The sequence below is a fragment of the Dendrobates tinctorius genome, unplaced genomic scaffold, assembly GCF_039654945.1.
Source record: "Dendrobates tinctorius isolate UK_male_01 unplaced genomic scaffold, ASM3965494v1 ptg000203l, whole genome shotgun sequence".
Classification (NCBI taxonomy): Eukaryota; Metazoa; Chordata; class Amphibia; order Anura; family Dendrobatidae; genus Dendrobates; species Dendrobates tinctorius.
The window spans coordinates 17,278,388-17,296,892 of NW_027361870.1; the positions used below are offsets into that span (position 1 = coordinate 17,278,388).

Sequence of the window (18,505 nt, forward strand, 5' to 3'; positions counted from 1 at the left end):
TTAACTGTTCACAATAACAGCAATTTTAACCAGGGGTGCCCAAACTTTTACATGCCACTGTATTCTGACTAAAAGATTTGTACAAAACAAAAACTGAATTCAACACAGTGGATGAGCTTAAAACCTGTCCACAAACAGCCTTATTATATTCATACACAGCAACAGTTTTACATAATCACATGTCAAAATGATTATGAGACCGTTTGGATACCAACTGAATATTTTTTATGTTAATTTAAGAAATGGAGTCCAGTTCCTAAGTGCTGTGGAATATGTTGGCGCTATAGAAATAAAATTATTTATTAAATTAATCTCAAAGCAAAACACAGTCTAACTTTCCTTAATATGGTGACTACTACACATCTTTGCATAGTCTGTCTTTCCTCTGGTTAAAAACCGTGTTATGAGTACATCTCTTCATCTTAATGGAGATTCCTCAGCTGACTTCTAATGGGCTTAATTAGAGAGCTCAAGACACAGACTGTCCGAGAGAGAAAGGAATTAGTGGGGGGAAGCGGAGGGCATTATGGATTATATGGCATATTACTCATCGCAGTCAAAGCGGCATGATGTTATCTTTGATAGTGACACTGTCAGTTAAAGTCAATTTTCTGCACAAAAGGGTCTACCTGATTAGAAATGACTAAAAAGAAGTCCAAAAATTATCCCTTTAGTGATGACACAATTATCACCAATCTTAAAGGGAATTTGTCACCTATTTTTTTTGCCTGTAAGCTGCCGGCACCACCATCAGGGGATTATCTACAGCATTACAGAATGCTGTAGATAAGCCCCCGATGTACGCTGAAAGAGAAGAAAAAGGAGTTAGATTATACTCACCGGGGGGCGGTCCGGGTCCGCTTTGGGTCCGGAGGGAGTCGCGGTCTGGTCCGGCGCCTCCCATCTTGTAGCAATGACGTCCTCTTCTTTCCTGAACGACGCGGCTCTGGCGCAGGCGCACTGCTCTGCCCTGTTGAGGGCAGGGCAGAGTATTGCAGTGCGCAGGTGCTGGACCTCTTCTGGTGCCTATGCACTGCAGTACTCTGCTCTGCCCTCAACAGTATAATATCACAGCAAAGGTAAAAAACAGCATGCTAAAATCAATATCCATAAATATGTGCTGTTTTAAAAAAGACGGACAATAAAGGACCCATCGTTATACCATATAGAGCAGAAGTGTGGAAAACCACACAGAAAACGACAATCAAAGTCATTTTCTGTGTAAGTGTGCGTGTGTAGCCCATTCACTATCTCCATCCATCCTTCACTCCCGCAAGATGGCTGGACCTTCATTGTAAATACACCATTGTAAATATACACCTGTACTTTGTATCTCCCTCACCTCATTGTAGATTGTAAGCTCTCACGAGCAGGGTCGTCTTATTTCGTCTTATTTTGCTTTAATTATTGTATTGTTAGCGTTGTTACTTATGACTTGTGTTTTGAAACTGTTAAACTGTAAAGCGCTGCGGAATATGTTGGCGCTATATAAATAAAGATTATTATTATTATTATTATTAACTAGATCCAAACTATTATAGCAAATGTCACTTTATTAGAAAACCAGGACAGAACAGGAAAAAATGGGGGAGCAGGTGCAAGAGACAATAAAGTGCAACAGTGCTGAAAGACGCGCCAAAGACCTGACAAGAAATCACACAAGACAGTGTCAGTATATAATTAGTTGAAAACTAACAGCAATTTATTTACATATGCCACATCAATATAACAGGGGATATTTATCATTTGTATATGTTACATCCACTGGGATCACCATCATAGGTAATACAAAATTAAATTAAACTATCTCTAAATACGTGCCCCTAGCTGATGGACTAAGCCCTCCAAAAATGCTTTGTCCACATGTAAAATATATGGTGAGCAAATTAACAAGGGTAAGGGTGGGTAAATTCCCATCAGTCTCCCACCTGACTAACGTGGTATCCATACTGTGTCCCCAGAGCAGTGATGAAAAGTCTATAGCCATATGTATTGGATACCAAACCCCCACCAATGGTGAGTATGAGGTTAACATAAGATCTAAGCCGAGAGGCGGGAGAGAAAGCCGAGCTAGGGAGCGGGGGTGAGTACCAAGTATGTACCTGAGTGGGTAATCATGCTGTCAGGCTGGAAGACGGCGCGTCTCCCCGACGCGCGTTTCGGAGCGAGGCTCCATCGTTTTGGAGGGGTTAGTCCATCAGCTAGGGGCACATATTTAGAGATAGTTTCATCACCTATTTAATTTTGTATTACCTAAGATGGTGATCCCAGTGGATGTAACATATACAAATGATAAGTATCCCCTGTTATATTGATGTGGCATATGTAAATGAATTGCTGTTAGTTTTCAACTAATTATATACTGACACTGTCTCGTGCGATTTCTTGTCAGGTCTTTGGCACGTCTTTCAGCACTGTTGCACCTTATTGTCTCTTGCACCTGCTCCCCCATTTTTTCCTGTTCTGTCCTGGTTTTCCAATAAAGTGACATTTGCTATAATAGTTTGGATCTAGTTGTCGTTTTCTGTGTGGTTTTCCACACTTCTGCTCTGCCCTCAACAGGGCAGACCACGTCATTTAGGAAAGAAGAGGATGTCATCGCTACAAGATGGGAGGTGTCGGACCGGACCGCGACTCCCTCCGGACCCGGACCGCCCCCAACCCCCGGTGAGTATAATCTAACTCCGTTTTCTTCACTTTTAGGGTACATATCGGGCTTATCTACAGCATTCTGTAATGCTGTAGATAAGCCTCTGATGGCGGTGCCAGCAAAAAAATAGGTGACAGATTCCCTTTAAGATCTCCACAAAATGTAAAATTAAATAGGAGGACCCTAGTGAGGTCAAAATCCCAAACCTCATCGTGAGACAACCATCAACGACACCATTATGACCTATTATAAGTTGCATTTGCCAAATGACAAGAGAACATTTTTTTCTTCACCTTTTTACAAGAAGTTTGATCTGAAGAAACAAATTTCCATATATCAGAGGAAGAATTAGAATAAGAAGTGTTACATATATAATGCACTTTTAAACACGCCATATGTTAAGATTCTGATAAATGGATCTTCATTTATGAAATTTGAACCAAATATCTATTATTTATTTTACATTTATTCCATAATTGAAAGAAACATCCATTTACTGGGTTTAACTTTTAAATGGTTAAAGCAACTTCAAAAAGTTGTATGTAAGGAAACACATTAGAAAGTCCTTCACCTATTCTGTTATTTCAGATCTGTATAAATTTCATTATTCTGGTTGCATAAGAATAATAGATGGTTTTCTAGAAATGATTACCAAAAATGGCCACCATTGTTCATAAACAAGATGGCGGTCAGTCTCTACAAAGTTCTTAAAAATGTAGTGAAATAAGCAGGAGGTTCATACGTACTTTCCTTGAAATTTGCTATAACTATTTTTAACAATCTTTCAGAAAAGGACAAGTCAAGGACATAGATTCGATAAGGATTTTTTTTTTCTTTCAGGTTGAAATGCTCTGAAATGATGGCAATTGCCAATGTTGGTGTCAGTAGACTCACAAATCACTGCTAGGGTAGATGACATGCAATGCTTATACCAGCACTTATCAGATCCACTCGTTAATTACCTTCAGCTGGTAACTTAAAGGGAATATCCATGGAAATTACCTTAGTTGTGATATTAATGACATTGTCTATTCAATACTAAGATAATCCTAAATGCTGGGCTAGATAAGGGTCCTCAAGGCCAAGGAGGCTGATGCTTTTTGCATGGTTCCTCCTTTGCTTCGTAATGTCTGTTCTATTCCAAGCCGGCTTGGTGGTTTGACTTCCTGTTATCCTGTCAGCACCAAAGCTACTTGGGGTCAAATCATTAGTGATATGAAGAGTAGAGAGACTGTAGGTTTAGTGTCCTCCCTTTACAGCAAGACGATTAAGTTAACTAAGGCCCTAGAGTTCAAAAGCCAAAACCTCTGCAGCCATGTGAGAAAAATTGACTCTTACAAAGTCTATCCCCAGCATGTGGTGGAAGTGTTTGACCCTCACACACTTTTGGGTTTGGCTATATAGCTATATTCTTACATAATTTCAAATATAAATATGCAAGTCACCTAGGAAGGTTATGGATACATTCATGGAATCATAGAATGTTACAGTTGGAATGGACCTTTGGGTCATCTGATCCAAACCCCTGCTCAAAGCAGGATTCACTAAATCATCCCAGATAGATGACTGTCCAGCCTGTGTTTGAAGACCCATTGAAGGAGAACTCACCACCTCTCGTGGCAGCCTGTTCCACTCATTGATTACCCTCACTGTGAAAAGTTTTTTCCTAATATCTAATCTGTGTCTCCTCCCATTCAGTTTCATCCCATTGCTTCTAGTCTTTCCTTGTGCAAATGAGAATAAAGCTGATCCTTCTACAATGTGACAGCCCTTGAGATATTTGTAGACAGCTATTAAGTCTCCTCTCAGTCTTCTTTTTTGCAAGCTAAACATTCCCAAATCCTGTAACCTTTCCTCATAAGACAGGGTTTGCAGACCGGTCACCATTCTGGTCGCTCTTTTCTGAACTTGCTCCAGTTTGTTGATGTCTTTTATAAAATGTGGTGCCCAAAACTGGACACAATATTCCAGATGAGGTCTGACCAAAGAGGAGTAGTGGGAAATAATGACTTCACGTGATCTAGACTGTATGCTTCTGTTAATACATCCTAGAATTGTATTTGCCTTCTTTAGTTGTCTCTCAAATGATAGTTCAGCAGCTATCTCGGCCGTTCTTCACATAAACGGGACCGCTGGCTCTGCCAGGTAAGAGTCGGAGGCCCCCATGTATGGGTTCCTTAAGTTGTGTAACTATTACCTATTCCATAGTCAGTTTTGATCTAGTTAAATCTTTTAAGCTTTCTTGGATCATGGTAACTATAGTATATATATTTTTGTATTAGGACTCCTAATATCAATACTCCCCACCGTAAGGTAGAACTCTAGGCCTCTGGAAAGGGCTACAGAAGTATTAGAATTGGATTTGGAGAGTTAACCTTTTTCATTATTATTATTTTATTGCTTAAATGATCAGATTTACATAATAAGATCTTGGACAATAGCCGTCCATCATTCTTTTCATTCTTTCTACTCTTGTCTGTACTTGTTTGCTTCACCTCGTCTGTTCGTCCTATATCTGTTTGATTTTTGCTTCCATTTTTTGTTTCCCAGGCTTCAGTGGGGAAGCCATCTCTCTGAGCAGGATGGTTGCGAATTCAATGAAATTATTAATTGGTATTGGCTATACTGCCTCTCTATTTAGATATCCTGGCATGATGAAGGTATCGGTAAGATGTAGAAACGCATAGCCTTCTTTTATTGGGTAAACATAGTTTGGACTTTATCCTGGACTGTTTTTTTAGCGCTTTTAGATTTTCCCAATTTTTTGCTGAAGCGATTATGCACCTTTCTAAAGAAACTGAGAAGTGAAGAATAGCCTTTGGGGGCTGTGAGCTATTTTTGGGTTGATTTATTCCATTAAGTGGTTATAATGATGTAATTTGCTAAAGTGTAAATGTAGATGTAAAGAAAGTAAAATAAGGAAATGCTCCAATAGGTTTCAGGTATAAAGGACCCAATGGCTTCACATATAACGACTGTAGACGTGGTCTTCCAGCAACTATAGCTGACAAGTTAAGTTCCCAGTTTACACTCAACTGCACATACACGCCTGAACATTGAAATTGCAGCACCAAAAAGCAAAAGTTGTGGATTTATAGAAATCACAGGATGGATAGACATGGTAATGATTTGCAAATGAAATAATGGAAGCAAATTTTTGAAAACATCTCAATTTATTGCCGAACTTCCTGCTTTTCCACAACTTGGCTGTTATCAATGAGGTTACTAATAGTCGTCTAAGGAATGCTCTTCCTTGCTGAATTACACTTGGGCAATCATCAAGATCCACTGCTGGCAGCTCCCTTTTCATTTGCCTACCAATGATGTCCAAGATGTGATCGATGTGAGACATGTCTGAAGATGCTCCAGGTCTTGGTAGCACATTTAGATAACACAGGCTTCTCACAGTAGTACAACAACATGCCGCTTGGCGATGTTGTATTGCAAAACGGCTCCTGAGACACCTTGAAGAAATGGCCGTACCACTAGTTCCACGACTGATCCATTCTGTACTGTAAGTGAAAAAAGACTTCAGATGCCAAGCCTAAGGTGCCAAAGAGTGTATACTACAACCATCAGAGATCATTTGCACGACATTGGGCTACGAGCCAGATGTCCAGCTGCAGGTGTTCCATTGTCCTTATACCATCGCTCTCAAAGGCTAATGTGACGTAGTGCAAGACAGCAATGGAGGATGGAGAGATGAGTTCTGCTTATGTGATGGACACAATCATACATGGGCAACACCATGAAGTGGCCTTCACAAGGGAACGTCACATCAGTCATACTCCCAGGATTATTGTGTGAGATGGCATGTTGTACGGTAGCCAAATCTCTCTAGTCTTCATTCCAGGTACACAAACAGTTCAGTATTATATTGATTGTATCGTGGTACCAGAGGTATGGTCATTTCTCCAAAGAGACCCAGCTGTTTTTCAGTTGGGCCACGTGTTGCACGTGCTACTGGGAACAGCCTCCATGGTCTAAACGTGCGATCACGGCCTGCAACGTCTCAGGACTTGTCTCCCATGGAGCACATCTTGGACTTCATTGGTCAACAATTGAATGGCAGCTGCCAGCAGTGGATCTTGATGATTTGTTCAATTGCATTACCATGGCAGAACATTCCTCAGACAACTATTAATAACCTCACAGATAGCAGCCAAGTCATTAACATGTCTTTTAATCCTGTGATTTCCATAACTGCACAACTTTTCCTTCTTGGTGTTGTCATTTGAATGTCGTGGAGTATAGGAAGATCTACAATAATAGTCATTTACAGTGATGACTTTTAGATGTTAAAAATAAAATAAAGCCAAAAGAAATGTAAGACCTATCAGAGCGTCACAGAGTGATTTGCAGCCGCTTTGTTATACACATATTAGTCCTTGCAAATAAAAAAATGGCGGCTTGAGTCATTTAGCTTCCAATATAAAAAGACACCATAGAAGCACCTGTCATTTGCAGTTCTTTATAATCCCTCCATATTGTCAGACATGACTGATAACCCTTTCCCTATATTAAGCGAATGTCACTTGTATGTTCTGGTTTTTTTTTTCTTTTTTTTGTAAGATGACTAATTCCAGGACAGTTGGAGCTGCTGTTGTGGGGAATAACAGCTGAGGGGCGCCATCTTTCCTATTACTCAAGAGACTAGGGTGGCAGACAAGAAAGAAAGAGATTCTCCTTGCAGAACCTGAGATGACGAGCAACCAATGGAGTACGAAGTGGAAAATGTGGAAAAAATGCAACTACGTGTTATAGTTATGGTGTTATGAAGACAATGCTGTCCATTAGACTATATGGACTTCACAGAAGATGTCCCTGTCCCACCCAGTGAGAACACAGAGCTACTGTAAGGGTGTATGAGTGGCTCCAGCCTAGGTGGACCTGCCAGACATACACCACGTTGACACCAGAAGCGGCCTCCTCCAGGAATATCAGACCTGCAATGATCTGCTCATTTATTCATAAAGGGGTTGTTTCCATGAAACAACCCCTAAACCATCCCATGTTATAATAACAGCCTACACCCAAGAAAATTTAACTCCCCTGTGGTGGCATACTATGAGGTCTCAGTATTACCCATGGTGGTCCCCAGGTAAAATTTTCCAGTAATAGAAAAAATATTATTTTATGCCAAAAATAGGATAAGCTATAAATCGTTACAGAAAGGTAACACTGCAGGAAGAATTATCTTACAGAAATGGATAAAAAATAATTTGGGCCCAGTATTTGCCCCATTAGTGGCTATGGGGTGTGCAGTGGTTATATATGGAGTGATACCCACTCCGAATACTGACGGGGAATTTAGACTGTGACAGTGATGACAATGTCTGTAAAGCGCTGGGGTATATGACGGCGCTATATATGCAGAATCCATCAATGGAGTCTGCAAAAACCCCGTTTCACTTCCTTTAGCAGATAATTAATTGTTTCATTCCCCATTTTATAAGGTGTAAGGTGCACAGAACTAATTCTGCTGTCAAGGCTCGCGCCAGTGAGTGATAGACCCGGCCTATGAGTCAGCGTTTGTCACCAGTGCAATGACGTATGTATGTCATATATCTATATATATATATATATATATATATATATATATATGATCCCAGCAAAGAGCAAACAGATGAACGGCATACTAGGGCACACAAATCACCACATTACCAGACGGAGCTATTTTTCTGAAGTATTGCGGCATATAATTCAGTCAAAAGATGGAGGTGCTTGCATGAAAAAACATGAATATTTCAATGTGAAGCAAAAAAAAAAAGAAGAAATATGCAGCACTCACCGATGTAGCTGAAAAACTGTGAGTCTTTATTTCACATAATTTCCATCAAATGTGTGGACATGCAGGACGTAGAGGAATGCTAGGGAAGGGAGGTGCCGGACAACGGCCGTTTCGCGATTACTCGCTTCTACGGGTCCTGGACCTTGTACGTATAGAACAGATGAATGACATCTACTGTTCCTGCAGATTTTTTTCCACCATCCTTTCAGCTGCATCCTGACCTTCATCTCTGCTATTAAATATGTACGATGTTGCTATCTGACATTTTCGAACTCTGCGTAAATCAGCAATAATGACTGTATCTGCTATTCTGGAATGACACTGATCCTACACTGCGCTGAGCTTCTGTTACGTGAGAGTAATACGCAGACAACGGTAAAATGCCTCACTTCATAGATGGCATATTGATTTGCTGGCTATGCAAATATATCTGGCTTTATTTAATAAGTGTTGTGTGTAAGATGACTGCACATTTTGCTCTATACCCATTTAGCTAATGCATCTAATCCTGACGTAACCAAAATGGTTAACATACATATCTGCTGTATAAAACAGTCTATGCGCACATAAATATGCATTTAAATGACAAAATGCATATATACTAGCCTGTAGTTCTGTATCTACATATAGTATATGCACCCACACAACACATGTATGTACAAACACATACTCCTGCACATTCATGTACATGCACACACACATACGAAGCCATACAGATGCATATAAATGTACAATCATATTCACCATACATGCACACACATGCATATATATTTATATATACATACACCGTTCTACACACATATACAGTATAAATATACATACACTGATGTACACACACACATATATATATATACATAGACTTATGTACACTCACACACATATATATATATACATATACATAGCCCTATGTACACACATACACATATATATATATATACATAGACTTATGTACACACACTCACACACATATATATATATATATACATAGACCTATGTACACACATGCAAGATGAGGTTGTCGGCATTATGTGATCTGGAGCTGCCAAATATTCCTTGACATTGAGCAATGTTAACTCATTGAGGATCTCCCCCCCAGGACTGAGGTCATGTGCAATCCTGACCTATTGATCTGGACAAGAAAACACAACCTATGATTTCTGATATTTCCCTTGCTCCCCCATTACTGCGTTCTGGGCACGTTAACATTTCGCACATCTGCAGTATTGCACCATGCGATGCATTAGAGGAAGCCTTCAACGTGTTCTCCGTTCTAACACGCCATACTCTTCCCTTTCCTTGTCATGTAGATAAATCAATGGAATCTGATGGCATCTTGTGCTACACCCCCACATCATTCACTTCATATGACGCCGTATGATCAAGTATGAGCCGATGCCGGATCAATCACTCGTATTCGGTCCTATTCTAATATCGATCATTCGAATCACATCACGTATCATCCGACCTTAATGGAGAACATAGCTTTAATGGAAATGTCCGTGCACATGAAAACTTTACAGCACCGAGCCCATAGGACGCGGAGCACTACATATGAAGAATTCTCTCCGACGGGCGTCACACAGTTCTGTATATTCCGAGTAATGTATGTAAAATGCCAGATATTCCGGCTACTGTCACAGATCCACATGCGTAGACCCATTATTCACGTTCCAATCTGTTCTCACTTCTCTATCATTTCTGATTCATCTATAGTTGTGAACTAGAAACCAAACTCCTTCGACATTGTTTCCCTAAAAAAATAGTGATCTGCTCCATTCACCCTCAGTTTCTTCCACAGGCGCAGTCATGGGGTGGGGTCCTCCGTAGCTTTCCCAGAGAATTCAGCAGCCAGGATTGTGGTGTTTTTCCCCTCCTTGTAATTAAAGCGCTCTGTTGACTCTGCGCCTACAGGTTAATGTTTGTTTTCCGAAGCAATCAGTAATCTGCCATTTACCGTGTAAGCCACAATAAGCCAGCGTCCTGTCGTGTCATTTATTATTTCTTAACCTGGCAGGATCATCTATTAATGCGAGATCTTATAAAAAATCATCCGGATATGATGAGAGCACATGAAGAAATACTACATAACAATAACCACAATGGCATCATTCACATGGGAAAACGCAAACCCCTATAATACCCAAATCTGCATCTCCGCCGTCGCTCCCCCCACCTAGAGGTGCTGCCTCCCCCTCCCCACCGGAGCTGTAATGCAGATCCCCTCCCCCTCGCTTTCTCACTAGTGGGTAACAAAACCAGCAGTAATTACTAATGCCCCAGCACGTAGATCTGTCAGCTCGAGAGGATGCTTTTTGACGCAACTACGCAGAAGCTGTCTGGACGTGCAGAAAACCTTCCCTCTAACCTATGTGTGTATATACACCCAGCAATATATAGGCACATATATACTGGAGTACTGGGGGCGATCACTGGTACAGTCAGCTATGGTTCAGAAAACCCAATGAAACTGGAATGAATCCCATCCTGCTCTGCTAAATGCACACTGCCTGCACCTACCAGCATAGCACTGCCTGCCCCCTGCCAACACAGCACTGCCTGCCCCCTGCCAACATAGCACTGCCTGCCCCCTGCCAACACAGCACTGCCTGCCCCCTGCCAACATAGCACTGCCTGCCCCCTGCCAACACAGCACTGCCTGCCCCCTGCCAACATAGCACTGCCTGCCCCCTGCCAACACAGCACTGCCTGCCCCTACCAGCATAGAACTGCCTGCTCCCTGCCAACATAGCACTGCCTGCCACCTGCCAACACAGCACTGCCTGCACCTACCAGCATAGCACTGCCTGCCCCCTGCCAACACAGCACTGCCTGCCCCCTGCCAACATAGCACTGCCTGCCACCTGCCAACACAGCACTGCCTGCAACTACCAGCATAGTACTGCCTGCTCCCTGTCAACACAGCACTGCCTGCCCCCTGCCAACATAGCACTGCCTGCCCCTACCAGCATAGAACTGCCTGCTCCCTGCCAACACAGCACTGCCTGCCCCCTGCCAACATAGCACTGCCTGCCCCCTGCCAACACAGCACTGCCTGCCCCTACCAGCATAGTACTGCCTGCCCCCTGCCAACATAGCACAGCCTGCACCTACCAACATAGAACTGCTTGCTCCCTGCCAACACAGCACTGCCTGCCCCCTGCCAACATAGCACTGCCTGCCACCTGCCAACACAGCACTGCCTGCACCTACCAGCATAGCACTGCCTGCCCCCTGCCAACATAGCACTGCCTGCCCCCTGCCAACATAGCACTGCCTGCACCTACCAGCATAGTACTGCCTGCCCCCTGCCAACATAGCACAGCCTGCACCTACCAGCATAGAACTGCCTGCCCCCTGCCAACATAGCACTGCCTGCCCCCTGCCAACATAGCACAGCCTGCCACCTGCCAACACAGCACTGCCTGCACCTACCAGCATAGCACAGCCTGCCCCCTGCCAACACAGCACTGCCTGCCCCCTGCCAACACAGCACTGCCTGCACCTACCAGCATAGCACTGCCTGCACCTACCAGCATAGTACTGCCTGCTCCCTGCCAACACAGCACTGCCTGCACCTACCAGCATAGCACTGCCTGCCCCCTGCCAACATAGCACAGCCTGCCACCTGCCAACACAGCACTGCCTGCACCTACCAGCATAGCACTGCCTGCCCCCTGCCAACATAGCACAGCCTGTCCCCTGCCAACACAGCACTGCCTGCACCTACCAGCATAGCACTGCCTGCCCCCTGCCAACATAGCACTGCCTGCATCTACCAGCATAGCACTGCCTGCCACCTGCCAACACAGCACTGCCTGCACCTACCAGCATAGCACTGCCTGCCCCCTGCCAACATAGCACTGCCTGCACCTACCAGCATAGCACTGCCTGCCCCCTGCCAACATAGCACTGCCTGCATCTACCAGCATAGCACTGCCTGCCCCCTGCCAACACAGCACTGCCTGCACCTACCAGCATAGTACTGCCTGCTCCCTGCCAACACAGCACTGCCTGCACCTACCAGCATAGCACTGCCTGCTCCCTGCCAACACAGCACTGCCTGCACCTACCAGCATAGCACTGCCTGCCCCCTGCCAACACAGCACTGCCTGCACCTACCAGCATAGCACTGCCTGCCCCCTGCCAACACAGCACTGCCTGCACCTACCAGCATAGCACTGCCTGCTCCCTGCCAACATAGCACTGCCTGCATCTACCAGCATAGCACTGCCTGCCCCCTGCCAACACAGCACTGCCTGCACCTACCAGCATAGCACTGCCTGCCCCCTGCCAACACAGCACTGCCTGCACCTACCAGCATAGCACTGCCTGCCCCCTGCCAACACAGCACTGCCTGCATCTACCAGCATAGCACTGCCTGCCCCCTGCCAACACAGCACTGCCTGCACCTACCAGCATAGCACTGCCTGCCCCCTGCCAACACAGCACTGCCTGCACCTACCAGCATAGCACTGCCTGCCCCCTGCCAACACAGCACTGCCTGCACCTACCAGCATAGCACTGCCTGCTCCCTGCCAACACAGCACTGCCTGCACCTACCAGCATAGCACTGCCTGCCCCCTGCCAACACAGCACTGCCTGCACCTACCAGCATAGCACTGCCTGCCCCCTGCCAACACAGCACTGCCTGCACCTACCAGCATAGCACTGCCTGCCCCCTGCCAACACAGCACTGCCTGCACCTACCAGCATAGCACTGCCTGCCCCCTGCCAACATAGCACTGCCTGCATCTACCAGCATAGAATTTCCTGCACCCTTCCTGCCCCCTCCCTGCCTGCAGCACCGCAGCTCTCCGCACTGGCTCTGCAGTGGAGCTGTCCGCCCTGCCTGGTGCTGAATCCGCCCACCAGCGCACAGTCTCCAGACAGCTCCATCGTCAATCACGACAGCGCCTCTGCTACTGCACACACCCCACTATCGCGACTAAAAGACAGATGGGCTTTTTTTTTTAAAAAAAAGCCATCTCACTATGGCCTCTGGGAAAAGAGATTTGTTTTCTGCTCTCCTCCTGTCAGGCAGCGGCGGCGAATCCTCCATAGAGCCCAGTGCAGGGGGAGCGGAGCCCTTACCTGGCAGCAGATCCGGCTGATGGAGGAGCAGGACTGGGGAGACCCTGATTGGGGACGCAGCTGCAGGAGGCGAGAAGCTCCGCTCCTGACCTCCTCGAGTCTTCTTCTTCAATGGAAAAACGAGCTCTGCCCTTATCAAAGATGGCCGTCACTCCTGACGTCAGCAGCTTTTAATAGCCCTCCATCCCGGGGCGGGGGATATGGGAGGGGACCGGCTGCAGCTGATGGAGGGGGGGACGTGAGTCATCGTCTGCTGCGAAACATCGCATTCTGCATCTGCGTGCACCTTATACCTCCTGCCCTCACAGGTGCACACAGTGGGGGCTTTACACTACTGGCTGAGGGGGACTTGGCTGTAAATGCATTCATACATTGAGCTGATGCAGCTGTGATTGCTGCTCTCCGGAGGGGGCTGGTCCGGAGGGATCTCCCTCGCGTGGGGTTGCTCCTTATAAGGATAGCCTACGTGGGCAGCTCATTTACTGCAGATTTCCCTGTCATTTCTGCCTCCTGATGAGCTTTCTGTCCATTGATAGAGGCTGCAGTGCGACCCCTGATCATAGCATGGGTGGGCACCGTGGGGTGGCAGATGGATGATTTATAGGACATGGAGGGCTGCTGCGGACGATCAGCAGACACTAGTCCAGATGTAGCAGAGCTGACTGCCATTATCTGCAATGGTGAGCTCTGCTACATCTGTAGTCTACGCCCAGGTCTGTATGTATGACAGGGGCTTCCCTGCTGCACCTTTTGCCCCCATATGGCTTCCTCCGCCCCCATCTGTCGCCCCCTGATCTCAGCTCTGGAGGACTTTCCTAGCCATAGGAATTGATGGCAGTCCATTGATTTTAGTATTCTACGTGCAATGCACGCGGAGTCTCTGCCATCACTCAGTGGTTCCCCGCTGTAGTCGCTGATGGTTGGGGTTTCCTAGATGGCAGGACCTGCTGAGGGGTACTAATGAGGAGGTTCCAAATCAACAGGGAATCTTTCTAGGAATCTAGGGCTTTCTTCTTTTTTCCTTCCAAGCCGTCCCCTCTGACGCACAGCCCTGCCTCATTATTCTCTACATAGTGTTATTTATTAGCCTTATTTTTATTTAAAAAAAATGCAGATCACAGATTGCCTGCAGGTATGGATTCGTGGAAGGAAAATAAAACGAGTCCAGCTCACCCCTTGACAAAGCGCAAGCGGTGCACAAAATAGAGTGGGCAGTCAGTCCCATTGATTGATCACACAAAATCATATATCCAGCTCTCGTCCTAAGGATCCAAAGATTTAAAAATGCTGGTTTAGGCTAGTTTCACACTTTCGCCTTTTTGCACAGCGCTTCGAGCGCACATGAATCGCATGCAAAAAGCGCTTGCAAACGCTGCCTTTTTTCGTCGCATCATCGTGTGCATTACGACAAAAAAACACAGCGTGTGTATGCGTTTTCAAGCGTTTTCTATGCGTTTGCGTTTTTTATTCGCATGGTGTCACAATCACAGGAGGAAAATTCTAGAAAAATTCTTGCAACAGACACCACCAATGGGACAGCAGTGGGCGTGTGTTATGGAAATTCTTTATATAGACCCAGTTTACCGCTGAATTCTTCATATTTCCTTGTATTTTCTCTTGACAACATGGATCTGCGCTGGAAGAGTTTTCACTTCAACTTGGATCTGGACATGAGGACGGCTCAGGCTTATGCAGTTGCTTGCCATCAACAAAGGGAGAGAGGCAGTAAAGACGGCAGCAGTGGTGTATGTGGATACATCCAATTTTTGAACTCCGGGAGAGCCGTGGAGTGTACCACACCCTCTACAGCGAGCTCCAGGCAAACCCGGAGAAATTTAATGATTACACACGGAAGTCCTAACAAATCTTCAGGTATTTGCTTGGTCGGGTACAAGATGCCATCCGGAGACAGGACACACAGCTCCGTCGTGCAATTCCTCCCCAGGAACGGCTCCTGGTCACATTGCGGTACGTAGTATTGCAAAACCAATGCCTGCATAATTTTCTTTGTTCTCCCATGGACTATTCCAAAGCTGGCAGAATTATTGTTCTGCCATGTAGTTAACCAAAGGCTGAATTTTTTTTTTTTATGCCATGTAGTAAAGAAAAAGCTGCATATATATTTGTATGCCTTTGTTTTTTTTCTTGTGTTATGTATTTTTTTGTGGTTCTAAACAATCCATATACACAAAAATTATTATTTTTTGTTTCTCGGTTTCACAGACTCCTGGCTACTGGCGAGACCCTCTCTTCACTGCACTTTCAGTACCGTATTGGAATATCAACCTTGTCTGGAATAGTTGCGGACACCTGCCGGGCTTTGTGGGACGTTCTCTGTCCTGAATTTATGCCCCTGCCCACCGTGGAAAAGTGGTTTGAAATTGCTGAAAGATTCTGGACAGTCTGCAATTTCCCTAACTGTTTAGGTGCCATTGATGGGGAAACACATCCGTATTATAAAACCAAAAAGAATAGATTCTGAGTACTATAACTATAAAAAGTAATTTTCTACAGTACTCATGGCCATTTCGGATGCAGACTGTATGTTTATCGCAGTGGACGTTGGGGCATTTGGCCGTGGGAATGACTCCCAGGCTTTTAAGAACTCTGAAATGGGCTGGAGGTTGTATGGCAACCAGTTCAATTTCCCCATGCCACGGCCTCTTCCCAACACTGAAGGTCCGCCTCAGCCCTTTGTAATGGTTGGGGATGAGGCATTCCAGATGTGCCAAAACCTGCTCAAGCCCTACTCCAGCCGGGACTTGGACCACAACAAAAGAATTTTTAATTACAGGCTGACCAGGGCCAGAAGAACTGTTGAGTGTGCCTTTGGTATACTTGTCTCCAGATGGCACATTCTCGGCACAGCCATTAATCTGAAACTGGAAACAGTGGATGAGGTGGTGAAGGCCTGTGTGGTTCTACATAATTTTGTCATGGTTAGAGAGCACCCGAACTTTGAACTTGATGATGCAGGTCCTAACCCATTGCCTGAATTTACTCAGCACCCTCTCAGGTCATCCGTTGAAATTGGCCAAATGAGGGACCAATTTGCGGCCTACTTCAACTCAGATGTGGGACGAGTGGAATGGCAAAAGCAAATGGTGTAAACCAAGTTTTCTTTTGTGTGTATGTTAATAAAAAACCTGTGTTAATACATGTACCGAGTGCACTCTGTCTTCTTACACTTCAATACAATAATCAACTGGCCTGGTGAACCAGTGAATTAATGATGCTGTGTCTTGTGCATCATGAATTTACTAGTACTCCTGACCAGGTGACTATACATACACACAAGTTGTATGATCTTTATCATCTCTACACTTTGTTCAATTTGCTGTGACGGAGATAATACTAATAATTTTTGTGTCACCTGGCATGATGTTATCAATAGTGATTTGTGACTGCAGTTGCATCCCTCACTATTTATGACACCTAACACTGTGGCTATAAATATTATTTGTTGTATCATCACTGTGGCTTCAGTTTGAACGCAGACAGTAGTCATAATAAAGTTTATACAACTAATACAATACCCAGGCCTGGTGTCATGCTGAAGTGAGGACGCCAAAAGTAAAGCATCCAGACTTCAGAAGGTTATCACACAAGATGCAGGAGAATACACATAAGAGGTAAACTGCAGCATCGCTACAGTCTGATAGAAATATATGCAGACTGAAGCGACTCTGCAGGTTCAAACTCATGTGTATTCACCTGCCCAGGTGTGATAGTTATGATGCAAGGGCAGGGTATTGTACATATGGCATGTATTTTCCCCGTCATCTCCTCAGTTTCTCAACACACACTGAATAGAGAATGTGGTTATTTACAAGGTATATCTAGAATCACTTTGCCTTGTGTCACAAAAAGTTAAATGATGTTGGTAAAAACACACCATAGTCAATTAACTTTTGATGATACCTGGCAAGGTAACAATAGATACACCTTGCACTCAACAACATCCTCTATTCAGTATGTGTAATATTAGCTGACTCAAGAGACTGGTGTGGAAAATACAAGTCATATAGATTTGTGTTTTTGACTACACATATCTCCAAGAATGACAAGAAACATGGCAGTAATGGAGCTATGTGGTGACAAAAACACTAAGTGTACGGCACAATGAAAAAAAGTTTTTTATAGTTCCAGCACACGATGTGAAAAAATTAAGAAAAGCCTTTATTTAATCCATAATTAAAAAATGCAATTCCAGTGATGATAAAAGCATGTGTAGGCTGTAGCAGGTTGAGAAACATTAGAAGGAGAGGGGGGACTGACAAAGTCTTTTGTTTTTTGGTCTTCTTTGCGGCAGGAGTCACCTGCCTAGACCGACTACCACCATGTGACCGCCTTACATTGCTTCCCCGCCTGGAGATGGTGGACCGTGTCCGTGAAGAGAAAAAGATGGAATGCGGGTCACCCCTCTGCTGCTCGGTGGTGGCGGTGCTCCTTTAAGTAGAATATGTGGTGTCGGTGCTCATAGAAGGAGAAGTGTTCTTTGTGTTTCTTGTTGGAGAAGTGGTGGTGCTCCTACGAGGAGAAGTGGTAGCGGTGCTCCTAGTAGAAGTTGTGGTGGTGCTCCTAGTAGGCGAAGTGGTGGCGACGCTCCTATGATGAGGAGTGGTGGCGGTGCTCCTATGAGGTGAAGTGGTGGCGGTACTCCGATGATGAGGAGTGGTGGCGGTGCTCCTAGAAGGCGAAGTGGCGGTGCTCCGATGAGGAGTGGTGGCGGTGCTCCGATGAGGCGAAGTGGTGTCGGTGCTCCTATGATGAGGAGTGCTGGCGGTGCTCCCATGCTGATTCTGAGTAGTGGCAGTGCTCCTAGACGGAGATGTGTTGGTGCTCCGACCAGGAGAATAGGTGGTGGTGGTGGCCCAAGCTGGTTGTGCGGTGGCGGTGCTCCAAGATGTTGGAACGGTGGCGGTAGTGGTGCTCCAGACAGGGGCAGCCCTTGCCATGGTGGTGGCGAAGGT

The 18,505-nt window shown here is 45.1% G+C and overlaps 1 protein-coding gene and 1 long non-coding RNA gene across 3 annotated transcripts in view; one reads left to right on the plus strand and one right to left on the minus strand.

The window, feature by feature from the left end:
* SNAP25 (synaptosome associated protein 25) overlaps window positions 1–13,680 on the minus strand; it is a 117,269-nt gene extending 103,589 nt beyond the window's left edge. For both annotated transcript variants that reach the window (XM_073553836.1, XM_073553837.1), the window contains exon 1: window positions 13,533–13,680. The gene's annotated coding sequence lies outside the window, so the exon portion shown is untranslated. The remainder of the gene's footprint in view (window positions 1–13,532) is intronic.
* A 170-nt stretch (window positions 13,681–13,850) lies between these two features.
* On the plus strand, window positions 13,851–16,691 carry LOC141057294 (uncharacterized). The gene is made up of 2 exons (XR_012222023.1): window positions 13,851–15,500; window positions 15,756–16,691. It is a non-coding gene; the product is annotated as an uncharacterized lncRNA (long non-coding RNA).
* Window positions 16,692–18,505: the final 1,814 nt, after the last annotated feature.